Source organism: Cervus elaphus, chromosome 15 (assembly GCF_910594005.1).
Source record: "Cervus elaphus chromosome 15, mCerEla1.1, whole genome shotgun sequence".
Classification (NCBI taxonomy): domain Eukaryota; kingdom Metazoa; phylum Chordata; class Mammalia; order Artiodactyla; family Cervidae; genus Cervus; species Cervus elaphus.
This window is the reverse complement of record NC_057829.1, coordinates 65,032,809-65,046,451: the sequence shown is the minus strand read 5'-3', so window position 1 is coordinate 65,046,451 and position 13,643 is coordinate 65,032,809.

Sequence of the window (13,643 nt, the reverse complement as noted above, 5' to 3'; positions counted from 1 at the left end):
GACTGAACGACAACAACAACATCAAATTGCAGGGAACTATGTTCTTGACTCTGCTGGGGTGATGTGCTCAAAAGGAATTAATCACATGGCCAAGGCCTGACCAGCCTGGAGCTTGTTTCTCCTGCATCAGGGGCAGTCGATGCCCTGCTCATTTACCACTGACCACCTCAAAGATTACCTGCAGATGGTTCGTGTGCCATCTCATGGGTTTCTCTACCTGTTGAGTCCTCTGGCCCTTAGACTGAGCTCAGCTAGCAGGGCAGGCTAAAAATGCCAGAGTTAACTCAGGAGCAAGCTGTAGCCAGTGAAGCCAAGAGTTGGAGGATAAATACCCCTGCTTCCTTTCCTTTCAGTGGGATAATTCTGTGCTGTATTCTGTCCAGGCATGTAGAAGGGTTCTCCCTCACTTGTGCACCCTTTATTTGCTTTCCCTCACTTCTCTCACTTCCTCTTTCCCTCATTGTTTTCGTGGATAACCTCTTAGGTCAGGTTCTGCTTTCTGGGGAACCAAAATTAAGATAGGTTCTATAGAGGGAGGAGGCCAACTGAACAGTCCCATCAAGACCACATGGGCCAGGAAAAGTTCTTGGACTCCAAACTACATCTGTTAGTGGCGATAGCCTTGTTTATGTCCCACTTTCAAATAGACCTTAGCATTGGCTTCTGTGGCCAGTTAGACAATAGGTTAGTATCCAAGATTCTCCTGAGCTGGTTGTTTCCCTGAAGCCAAGGAAGAAGCTGAGAAATGTATGCTAGAACTCCAAGGAAAAACTGGTGGGAGGCTTTTTCATGGGCTGATGGAAAATGGAGAGGACCTAACAGTAAGCCAGGAACTACTTGGCTTTTAGGTAACCAAATCACAGAGAATCCTGGACTCAGAGAGCATCACAATATGGTATATATAACGCTGAGCAGAGAACAATTGCCACCTCTGTTCAGTGTGGACAATTTGCTACTAACAGAACAAACATGTTAGAACATGGGCTAGAAAGACGAAACATGAGGGTCAGCATAAACCTTAGAGCATGTTCATAAGTCCATAAACCATTAAAAAAAAAAAGTCCATAAACCTTACATGTCAATGTGAAACAGCCTTACAAATCCCCAATCCCTTAATGTATTTTCCACCATTCTCCCCAGGCATAAAATACAGGAAGAGCGGCACCTAAAGATGACAATCAGGCAAACTCTGCCTCACAAACCTCCTGCTGGTTCCGTCCCCTAACTGGGGGACACCTCAGGGGGAATTTGTTGAGTAGATTCACACTGAAGTTGAGCTCAAGAATTGTGTAGAAATACGGCGCTTTAAATTAAGGAATTAAGATCTTAGGGGCCCTGGGACTTGATTTGCTGCCACACTGCCCTTTACAACATTTTTTTTAAAAGATTTATTTATTTTTTTATGGCTATGCAGGGTCTTTGTTGCTGTGCGAGGGCCTTCGAGTTGTGGCAAGCCAGGACTACTTTCTAGTTGCGGTGGCCAGGCTTCTCTCATTGCAGTGGTCTCTTGTTGCGGGGCACGGGCTGTAGGCTCGTGGGCTCTAGCTGTGGTGCATGGGCTGAGTTGCTCTGCGGCATGTGGGATCTTACCTGACCACAGATCGAACCCATGCCCCCTTGCATTGACAAGCAGATTCTTTACCACTGAATCACCAGGGAAGCCCCTTCTACAACATTTTAAAAGAATCTAGAATCTAGATTTATCACAAGAGAGAAGGCTGCTGTATATCAGTCTTGTGCTTTGGGAACTGTCAAGCTCCCAGCTGCTGGGTGCTGTCTGCAAAGCAGGCAGCAGCTGCAGTGGGAGGCAGCTTAAAAGACTCCATAATCTAGGAAGGGCCTCTGAGAAGTTCTTATTTTACCGTAGAATTCAGGCTTTCAGTCAGCTTGGCGCAGCTGTGACCCATCTGAACCTCAGTTTATTCTAAGAAACAAGGAATTCAGCCTTCAAACATGTTGTATTTAGCATAGTGGGTTTTCTTCTTAATTGCCAATATTTAAATAATGAGAAATTTTGTATAAATTTAGGGGCCAGAGTCATCAGGCCAAGATGTTCAGAGAGGCCTAAGGGAGAGTTCCTAGTGCTGTTCCTAATGCTGAGGTTAGGAAGTGAGAAAAGTTGGACCTAGTATCTAAGCTCTGAATGCTGCCAGATTTTTTGGAAAGAGAAGAAAACCCAGGGAATCTGGTCTACCCTGCAACCATTGAAGATGAGCATTGGCTGCTATTGCAGTGGGGCTGGCCCTACCCAGCTCACCACAGTCCTGACCAGGCTTACCTCCCTCACTTAAGATTCCTGCTGGTCCATCTGGCTTTTGAGTTTATGATCCTCAAACTAAATGGTTCCTTCAGCTCTAACATGCAGTAATAACAATGACAATAGTTACCGCTTATCAAACCATTCCAGTGTTTCAGGCACTGTGGCAAGCAATATACATACATCGGCTAGTTTCAGACTTACAAAGGTGGTATTATTAACCTTACTTTTTAAATGAGAGGACTGAGGTACAGACCTGGAGGTAAATTTGCCCACTATCACACTGACCAGTAAGCAACAGAGCCAAGACTAGAACCTGGGGCTAACAACGTCCAAGGCCTGATTCTAACCATCACATTATCCTGACATTATCACTGTATCTTTGTCAGCCTCACTCCAGTGCAGCTGGAGCTGGAACTGCAGCTGGTGTCTTATCATTTAAATACCCCATATTCAGGAGCCAAGCTGTAGAAATGCAGGTGAGTGTGTGCCCAGACAGCCGATCAAGAGATGGGGAGATGATGGGGAACCTCTTTGGTCACAGCATCTGGTCACCTGAGACCAAAGTGCTTCAGAGCTGGCATCAAGAGGGGGAACTTCCCAGGGTCAGTGTTTTGGACTCCCTGCTCCCAATGCTGGGGCCCAGGTTCAATCCCTGGTCAGGGAACTAGATCCCACATGCAGCAAATAAAGGTCCCACATGTTGCAACTAAAACTCAGCACAGTCAAATAAAATATCTTTTTTCAAAAGAGAGATCAGCTTGGGTTTCTGAGGAGGCAATAGGGGAAAGGCAGGCTAGTCCCCTGTTAGAGGCCTTGGAGAGAACCCCCAGCTGCTCCTAGTGCTGGGAAAGGCAAGTGGGAGGTGAGAGCATTTACAGATGGCTGATACCTGAGCTGCTGGTATTGGCAGGAACCATCCTGGGTATATGTGGTCAGGCTGGAGGTCCTGGTGAGTGGGAATGAGGTGGTTTCCTGAGCTGGGGGGCAGTGTGAGCCTCAGAGCCATGGGGCTTCAGGGACTCTCTACCCTCCTTGCTTGAGTGGTTGGTCTGTGGTGACCAAGAGGCTCCTTTGCAGGAGGCAGCCCAGCTACCTCACAAGAGAAAAAATAGCATTGGAGCCCTCCTTAGGTGCAGAAACACAGCAATTTACCCAAGGCCTCCGGACCACGGCCACGTGCAATAATACATGGAAGTGGGAGGGGAAGGGAGGAAAGGTCACGTCCGAAGGCGCCTCGGCTCGGCCCAGGGGGCTGGAACGCCACACACCTGGCCCGGCGGGGAGCAGGCAGGAAGAGGCGCTGTCTGGGGGTGAGGGCACCAAGCGGTTCCGCGGGTGACCCGGAGCCCTGAGCCCGGCGGCTTGGCTGAGGTCCCACATGGGAGACCCGGAGCGGCCCCTGCGAGAGCCGAGAACGCCGCAGGCAGGTGGCAGAGCCGGGCGAGGAGGCCGACGGAGGCAGCTCTCAGCCCCGCCGGGGAGCCGGGTGCGTCCGCGTCCCACCTGTGTGAGGGCACCTAGCCCGCGGGAGGAGGCGCGGGAGTCCGAGCGGGTCGGATTCCCAGCCAGCTCTCTCCTCACAGGAGGCGGCCCATTATCCGGCGTCGTTAAAGAGCAATTAGATGGAAATTAAGCCGAGAACAAGTATTGATTATCTCATTAAGGCCGGGGGAGCCCTGTCTGTCGGCGAGAGTTTACCGCGGCTCACCCCATTATCTGCAAGGTGAAAGCCTGCGGTCATCAACACCTAGTGAAGTATCGATCTGGTCCCAAACCCAGTCCCACCCCTTCCCCCTAGAATGAGGGTTCTAAGAGGTGACACTAGGGGTGTGAAAAGGTGGAGGAAGAACTCGGCCCCCCACTCTCTCTGTCCTAGCTCTTTTTCTGTAGTTGCCTTCCTTTCCTGCTCCCAAATCATTTCACACCCTGGTGCTGGCCAGGGGCGTGGCTGTAGGTGTGGGGACTGGAGAGGAAGGTCAGAGGTAAGTCACAACCCTCCAGACCTGGAGAGATGAGACTCTCCTAGTTTTACATCTAAGGAAGAGAAACTAGAGTTGAGACTTCGTGGAAAGAATTTGCCCCAGCTGACACAGCGTACAGGGTGCCTCCAGGCCCCAAGCCCCTGGAGGGAGGGGGAAAGGCTTCGTTCTGGTTGACCACCATCGCCAAAGGCAGAGACACCTGGGACCACCCCACAGATTTTCCAATGCTTAGAAACCTCAGAATTCAGAAGACATTTTCTCAGGATCCCAGATGATGTGACATTTGGAGAAAAATCACAGTGTGCTGGAGACAAGAATTTTTTTCATCCTAGCTTTGCTTCTAGTTTGGTTGTGTGATCTTGGACAAGTCACTTTGCCTCTCCAGGCCACAGAATCCTCTAAAGAATGGAATCAAAAGAGCTCTATGGCTCTTGAGTCCTCAGACACCATAATCTGACCAACGAACTGCTGAGCTCCTGCCTGGTAGGGGCTTCCCAGGTGACTCAGTGGTAAAGAATCCACTTGCCAATGCAGGAGATTCAGGTTCAATCCCTGAGTGGGGAAGATCCCCCCTAGAAGACATGGCAACCACTCCAGTATTCTTGCCTTGGAAGTCCCATGGACCAAGGAGCCTGGTGGGCTACAGTTCATGTGGTCACAGTAGAGTTGGACATGACAGTGACTAAACAACAAGAACTCACAGGTAGACACTAGGGAGGCAGCTGAGTGCCCAGCTTCTGCCCACACTCCACAAGCTATGACCTCAATGGAGAGAAGATATCAAACTGATAATCACAGAAATAGTAATTCACAATTATGAATTAGAAGAGTACAGATGCTGTGAGGGTGTTTAAGAAGAGGGTGGTGGAATTTACATAGGAAACTATTTCCATTAAACACACACACACACACACAGGGAACAAGCCTGTTGCCCACTCATCCACTGACCACCAAATTACTGAAGGTGCTCCACACTTGATCCTAGCTAAAAGGCCGAGGCTCCACAGCCCATGGTGAGTAAAGCGATGGTCCCTTCCACCTGGAGGCCGGCTTCAAGTAGGGGAGGGAGACAAAGACATAATAAACAGATAAAGGTAAAAGTACACACATGGTCCCTATATTGAAAAATATGACATGGGGATATGAGTGAGAATAAGAAAAGGAATTTACTTGGAAGAGGGGGTCAAGGGAACCTCTCTGAGAAAGCAAAGATCAGTCCATAATTTAAAATCAAAAGTCCTTCAATCAAACCCGCGGGAGGAAGGGAGAGGGCTCACCTTCCTCCCCTATTGGCCTAGCCTCAGACCTGTGCCCAGGTCGGAGATGGAGAAGGGAATAGAATTGCGGTCTCTGGCACTCCTGACCTTCTTGTGGGGCTCACCTGATGGAAAGGAGGTGAAGAGAGGGATGGCGGCGGGTGGTGCGGCAGGCACCAGGTTGGCCAGCGCGGAGCGAGCGGCGCTGCAGCGATGTCTGGGCTCATCTCCCTGCCCCGGAGCCAGGCAACTATTAATCTTGGTTGACGGTTTTTAATGTCCTAATTGGTAGGTGGGGAGAGCGGCCCAGTCCGCCCTAAAGGTAGAAGCAGCTAATGGACCTCTTCATCACCGCCAGGAGCGAGTCCCTGGCGGAGAGCGAGGGGCGCTTCAGCAGGTGAGACGCGGGGCTGGCAGCGACCCTTAAGGAAGCTGCGGGAGCGGCGGCGGATGGTGAGGGAGCCGGGGAGGGAGGTGGTTCCGGGAGTGAGAGAAGAGGTCGCCCATTCCCGCCCGGCAACCCAGCTCCGAGGCTCACCTGGGCACACATTACCTGAGACCTCCTGGGGGCTCAGTGTTGGGGGTGAAGGTGCTGGGTTAGCCTTGCGCAGATAGGACTCTTTTCAGAGGTGACAGGAGCTGGGTAGGATATACACGGGGAGGAGGACTGTCTGAAAGCCCAAGCCCCTCTACCATAAGCAACAGCTGGGCACGAAGTGGGCACTCTGATGTGTGTTGACCTAGGAGGCCTGGGCCCTACGTGTGCGGGTAAGTAGATGTTAGGAGCAAGTGTGAATTCGCGGGCCTCTGGGACCCCATGACTCCGGAGCTCCTGGTCTTATCATAGTTGTGTCCCTTCTCCCTCGGAGACTCACTTTCCCTTCTGGGGAGGGTTGGTAAGCTCTCAGTCCAGCTCTCAAGCCCGTCTCTTCCACCAGCACCTGCTAGCGGAATCTGTGTCTAACCCAATCCTTCCAATGCAGCCCTCCTCACCCCCGCCCCCATCCTGGTCCAAACTGCCCGAGGAAGAGAAGCGGGGCGGGGTGGAGGGGGAGGTGTCCCCCACGCAACCGGGTGGACGCCTCTCCTCCGCCCTCCCCAGGGGCCTGCCGCGCTTCTCCGCGGGATTCGCTGTCTCTCACTCGCCGTCAGCCTCTTTCCCGCCCCCTCCCTCTTCCAGCCGCATCAGAAATATATTGTATTCTCACCTAATCCTGTTCAATTACAGCATAATAAAACACATAATAAAAACCTAATTCATTTTTCTCCTGCGCCCCCCATCTCCCGGCATCTTCTTGCTCGGGATTAAAAATTTGTCTTCATGTTTGTGGCACCGCAGTCCCGGCGCCTCCGCATCTTTAATGTATGAGCCGGGAGTTAGGGACCCGCGGGTTCTGCAGTCTTCGCGCCGGGAAGGCGCCCACCAGTCACCTAAGGACGCGGGCGGGGAAGGAGAAAGAAGAGTAATCCAGCACCGGGCCTCACCAGCATCCACCCGCTCCCTCCCCAGGGAGAGGCGGATTAAAGGCCAGCAGATTTCGAGCGACCGCGAGATAGCGCGTCCATTCTTCCAACGGACCCAGCGTGGCCTCCAGGGGGCTTAGTGTGGGGCAGGTCTCTGGGGATTTTACCAAGGAGGCTGGGCTACCTGATGCAGCTCAGCTGAAGGTACAGAGCGGAGCCAGGCAAGGAGGGGACCCTGCTGTCTTCAGCCTCCCTTCTCTCCTTTGCTTCTGATCTGAGCTGACCCCATCAAGGCAGCTCTGGCTTCCAACTTTAGCAGCACCATCCCCAGTCCCTAGGGACACTCTACCACCCTCTGATCAGTGTGAACCACTGGATCACTGAAACAAGGTTAGAACTCCCCAGAAGGAATTATTAAGAATTTAGTAAGAGGACTTCCCTAGCAGTCCAGTGGTTGGGAGTCGGCTTGCTAGTTCAGGGAGCATGGGTTCGATCCTTGGTCTGGGAAGATTCTACATGTCTTGGTCAGCTAAGCTCCACACCAGCTACTAAAGCCTGCAGGCCTAGAATCTGTGCTCTGCAACAAGAGAAGCCACTGCAACGAGATGCCCGTGCACTGCCACTAGAGAGTAGCCACCACTTGCCACAACCAGAGAAAGTCCACACAAGACATTTAAAAAAAAAAAAACAGCTTTACTATTAAAAAATAAATTTTAAAAATTAAATTTAAATTAATTTTTAGAAAGGAATTCAATAAGAGAAAATTTTCCCACAAAGGCACAGTATGTGGGGAGCTTAGAGAGGGCAAGTCTGAGACCCAAATGCAACCCAGTGATAGTCCTTCATTTCTTCCTTCATTCATCTAGGGCAGGAGTTACCAAATTTTCTACGTTAATAGAGCCCTTAGTTTTTCAGGATTTTTTTTCACAGTACTCTAGGCCAAAAGAAATATCTAACAATTCCCTTTAAATACTTAGTTCCACAACAACTTAATATTTACATCCTAACTTCTTTGTGCAGCTGTTTGAAAACCTAACACACATAAATTGGAAGAAAAATAGAATGGTTTTACATTATCCTTAAGTCCGATTATTTACCAATGAATGGAAAGTGTGTGCCTGTTGGGCTGTGCATACCTTCTCAAATCTTGGAATCAGCTTGGATACTGCCATCATTTCCTGTTCCACAGTGACTTTTGTGTAGTTCTTGTTTTTTGTCATAGCAACCATCAAAAACCCAGTTTTGCAAAGACACCTTTGAAAGTAAGGTTCAGTTCAGTCGCTCAGTCATGTCCAACTCTTTGCGACCCCATGAATCGCAGCACGCCAGGCCTCCCTGTCCATCACAAACTCCCGGAGTTTGCTCAAACTCATGCCCATCGAGTTGGTGATGCCATCCAGCCATCTCATCCTCTGTTGTCCCCTTCTCCTCCTGCCCTCAATCCCTCCCAGCATCAGGGTCTTTTCCAATGAGTCAGCTCTTTGCATCAGGTGGCCAAAGCATTGAAGTTTCAGCTTCAGCATCAGTCCTTCCAATGAACACCCAGGACTGATCTCCTTTAGGATGGAGTGGTTGGATCTCCTTGCAGTCCAAGGGACTCTCAAGAGTCTTCTCCAGCACCACAGTTCAAAAGCATCAATTTTTCAGTGCTCAGCTTTCTTCACAGTCCAACTCTCACATCCATACAAAACCATTGGAAAAACCATAGCCTTGACCAGATGGACCTTTGTTGGCAAAGTAATATCTCTGCTTTTTAATATGTATCTAGGTTGGTCATAACTTTCCTTCCAAGGAGTAAGCGTCTTTTAATTTCATGGCTGCAATCACCATCTGCAGTGATTTTGGAGCCCCAAAAAATAAAGTCTGACACTGTTTCCACTGTCTCTCCATCTATTTCCCATGAGGTGATGGGACCAGATGCCATGATCTTAGTTTTCTGAATGTTAAGCTTTAAGCCAACTTTTTCACTCTCCTCTTTCACTTTCATCAAGAGGCTTTTTAGTTCCTCTTCACTTTCTGCCATAAGTGTGGTGTCATCTGCATATCTCAGGTGATTGATATTTCTCCTGGCAATCTTGATTCCAGTTTGTGCTTCTTCCAGCCCAGCGTTTCTCATGATGTACTCTGCATATAAGTTAAATAAGCAGGGTGACAATTTACAGCCTTGACGTACTCCTTTTCCTATTTGGAACCAGTCTGTTGTTCCATGTCCAGTTCTAACTGTTGCTTCCTGACCTGCATACAGGTTTCTCAAGAGGCAGGTCACATGGTCTGGTATTCCCATCTCCTTCAGAATTTTCCACAGTTTATTGTGATCCACACAGTCGAAGGCTTTGGCGTAGTCAATAAAGAAGAAATAGATGTTTTTCTGGAACTCTCTTGCTTTTTCGATGACCCAGAGGATATTGGCAATTTGATCTCTGGTTCCTCCGCCTTTTGTAAAACCAGCTTGAACATCTGGAAGTTCTCGGTTCACGTATTGCTGAAGTCTGGCTTGGAGAATTTTGAGCATTACCTTACTAGCGTGTGAGATGAGTGCAATTGTGCGGTAGTTTGAGCATTCTTTGGGATTGCCTTTCTTAGGGATTGGAATGAAAACTGACCTTTTCCAGTCCTATGGCCACTGCTGAGTTTTCCAAATTTGCTGGCATATTGAGTGCAGCACTTTCACAGCATCATCTTTCAGGATTTGAAATAGCTCAACTGGAATTCCATCATCTCCACTAGCTTTGTTTGTAGTGATGCTTTCTAAGGCCCACTTGACTTCACATTCCAGGATGTCTGGCTCTAGGTTAGTGATCACACCATTGTGATTATCTGGGTCATGAAGATCTTTTTTGTACAGTTCTTCTGTGTATTCTTGCCACCTCTTCTTAATATCTTCTGCTTCTGTTAGGTCCATACCATTTCTGACCTTTATTGAGCCCATTTTTTGCATGAATTGTTCCCTTGGTATCTCTAATTTTCTTGAAGAGATCTCTAGTCTTTCCCATTCTGTTGTTTTCCTCTATTTCTTTGCATTGATCACTGAGGAAGGCTTTCTTATCTCTCCTTTCTATTCTTTGGAACTCTGCATTCAAATGGGAATATCTTTCCTTTTCTCCTTTGCTTTTCACTTCTCTTTGTTTCACAGCTATTTGTAAGGCCTCCTCAGACAACCATTTTGCCTTTTTGCATTTCTATTCCATGGGGATGGTCTTGATCCCTGTCTCCTGTACAATGTCATGAACCTCCATCCATAGTTCATCAGGCTCTGTCTATCAGATCTAGTCCCTTAAATCTATTTCTCACTTCCACTGTATAGTCATAAGGGATTTGATTTAGGTCATACCTGAATGGTCTAGTGGTTTTCCCTACTTTCTTCAGTTTAAGTGTGAATTTGGTAATAAGTAAGTAAAAAAAAGTAAGGTAGCACAATCTAATTTTGAAACTGTGAACTACCTTGAGCTAGTAGTTTGTGCAGTGTCCCAGAAATATTGAGTATTTTGGGGTTTCCCTGGAAGTCCTGAGTTTACTGTGGCACTCTGGGGTGCCTCAGTATACAGTTTGGAAACCACAGACTTAGAGAGTCTACCTGTTTTCTTTAAGCAACAAGCCTTCTCAGTAGTCTTAGAAAAGTTCAGTTCAGTTCAGTCACCCAGTCATGTCTGACTCTTCGCGACCCCATGAACTGTAGCACGCACCAACTCCCAGAGTTTACTCAAGTTCATGCCCACTGAGTAGGTGATGCCATCCAACCATCTCATCCTTTGTCGTCCCCTTCTCCTTCTGCCTTCAATCTTTCCCAGCATCAGGGTCTTTTCAAATGAGTCAGCATCAGGTGGCCAAAGTATTGGAGCTTCAGCTTCAACATCAGTCCTTCCAAGGAATATTCAGGACTGATATCCTTTAGGATGGACTGGTAAGAAGTCATCTGATTTAGCCAAAGGAAAAGAACTAAAATCTTATCCACAGTTTGTGGGTCATATAAACAGGGGAGTCTGATAGCCTGGGGGTTCAGGTGTTAGAAGCCAGAATGCAGAATGTGGCTCTGAAAGAAAATCACTAGCAGTGATGATCAAGTCTAGCAGGATGAACCAGACACAGAAGGCTTGATTATCATAAAAAGCAGTTCCTTAATCTTTTATCACCACCACCCACCACCACCCGTGATCCTACTGTGCCGTGATACCCTGGAAAGGAGGTCATGACAATGAAAGTATATCACCAGAGACCAGCAACTCTGCTGTGGGAAACCAAACAAGAATGAGGTGATGTCTCTTTCCCAGCATACCTTAAAAGATGGCAGCTCAGAGCCAGCTCCAAGAAGCAGAGGCAGAAGGCAGGTCAGCACCACAGAAACTGCCAAGAGGAAAAGGTATTGGTGTGTAGAAGGAAGCAGATAGACAGCAGAGTTGGAGACAGTGGCTCTGATTACATGTTAGATATTCTGTCCCTCACCTCCCTGCATTTAGGACTCCTAGAGAGACACAGAGAGGGAGGGCTGAGTTCCTTCTCTTGCTGGCTATCACATGTTGGAACATCTCTAGGAACAAGCTTCACTTTGCCTAGGGGACTTATCAAGTCACATTACTCCCAAGAGTCTGACATATCTCCCTGGGAGGATAGGCTGGAAATCCCTGAAGCTGTGAGCCACTGTTTCTGTTGTGAATATGTCATGTCTTTTAAGTTTGTTGAGGAGTAAAATAGATTGAGAGCCACTGTGTCAGTAAACTAACTAACCTTGGACAAATATGTGAGTGGGGTTTACAGCACTTTTGGATTCCACATTCATTTATTCAGGAAACATGTAGCGTATACCTACTGTGGATCAGGCACTATTACAGCTGCAGTGAAAGTGAAGATATGAGTGGTTGCTTAATGGGTATAGAGTTTCAGACGTGCAAGATGAGAAAGTTATGAAAATCTACTCCACAATGATGTGAATATACTTAACACTACTGAACTGTACACTTGAACGTGGTTAAGATTGGTAAGGTTTATATTACATGTTTTTTTAATCACAATTTAAAAAATAGTGAAGATATGCTGCCTGCCCTCAGCTTTTTCATTTAGATTGGAGAGAATCATTTGTATAGGATCAATAGGAAAACATATTGTAGCAAATACCACTCAGGTTAATTCCCAGCTCAGGATAACTGCCCTTCTTTGAGAACAGCCCCAACCACAGAGAGGGACCTGAAGGATGATGCACAATGCCCTTTGACCCTGACCTCTGGCTACCTCCTAGGGGCAGACAACTGATCTAAGCTGCACCAGTTTTTGAAACTTGAACAGAGAGACTGAAGCTGTTACCTTTTTGACAGTGTCTGAGTACTCCCGTTGCTGAGGCCCCCGGAACTGCTCAGCTTCTTGCCTTTTCTAAGGCCTGGTTGATTAGCTCCATCTCTGGTTCTGAGAGCTATGGCAGAATCCTTTCAATTTAATGAAGCTATTCACAATCATTCGCTACTGCTGTCCACAAATAACTTCAACTATAAGCCAAACCAGTAGTGCTCCTTCTAGGAAATAAAAGTTATCAGTTGAAGATTTGCTGGTGACAGAGGAGGGGAGGTCTTCAGTCAGAAAACAGCATAGGTGGTTAATTTATAGATTGAAATAGCAAATTCTTGTTTCATAAGCACTTTACCCTGAAGGAGCTGCAGTGTTGCCTGTTACAGACGGAGTTATCTTCCTACTGGATGTGAGGGGATGTGGGGAAGGACAGAGTTGTGTGAATAGTCTAAATTATTCACAGTTCCTCCCCCATTCTCCTGGTCGTTGTTATTCAGTTGGGAAATGTTGCTGGGAAGACTGGAAGGAGAAAGCTTGAGGAGGCTGTGGCCTGAAGTTGTGGCTGCTATTGTCCTTCTGGCAGCCTGGACTGGGGCTGCCAGTGAGGAAAAAATATTTATAAAAGAGTGAAGGGGGCAGCTTCAGAGGCTCTCTTTGGCAAAATGATACAACTGGTTCGAGGCTCCTCCACAATTTCTAGCAAAAGATTGTTCGGCTTCAGGACCCGAGATCAGTGCAACATGCAAGGAGATTGACGAAGAGGAGACCGCCTGCCGAGCACTGGCTGTGTGCCAGCAGGTCGGATGGGACTCTTCACCCAACAGTCCATTTCTACTCAGCGCTGGGCACAGAGCCACACTTAGCAAAGTTTACTGAACTGTGGCACGCAAGGGTAGAGACGGAAAGACCGCGGAAGGCGCAAGATGTAGAGTCAACAGCTTCACAGGCCGCGGGGGGGTGGGGGGACGGAGGGGGAAAGAGGCCTTGGAACCCAGGAAGGGCCTCGATTCCTCGAAAACCTCGCGTATTTCTGGGCGGGAAGTCAAAAGGCGGACGCTGGGGCGCTTGTGGGTTTCGAAACTGAAAACTAGGGAGGGGATTTGGCGGATTTAACGGCCCAGGACCCAGATGATCAACGAAGCGGATCTGTGACCTGTGACGCAGGTTCCAGGCTCAGGTAAGCGAAGTGAACGGCATCCTCAGCCAACGGCGCTAAAGCCGTTGCCCGGGAAACGGGGAGGAGGCGGAGCCAACCGAACTTGGACTGACAGCAACCACGGCAGGGGCGGGACTCTGCTTCTGAGTGGTTATATTCCTCTCGAGGGGCGTGGCTCGTTTACGGCCAAGCGGCCGCTGGGGCGGGTTGGCGTGAGACTGACAAGCTTGACTGGGAGGAAATGGGACTTG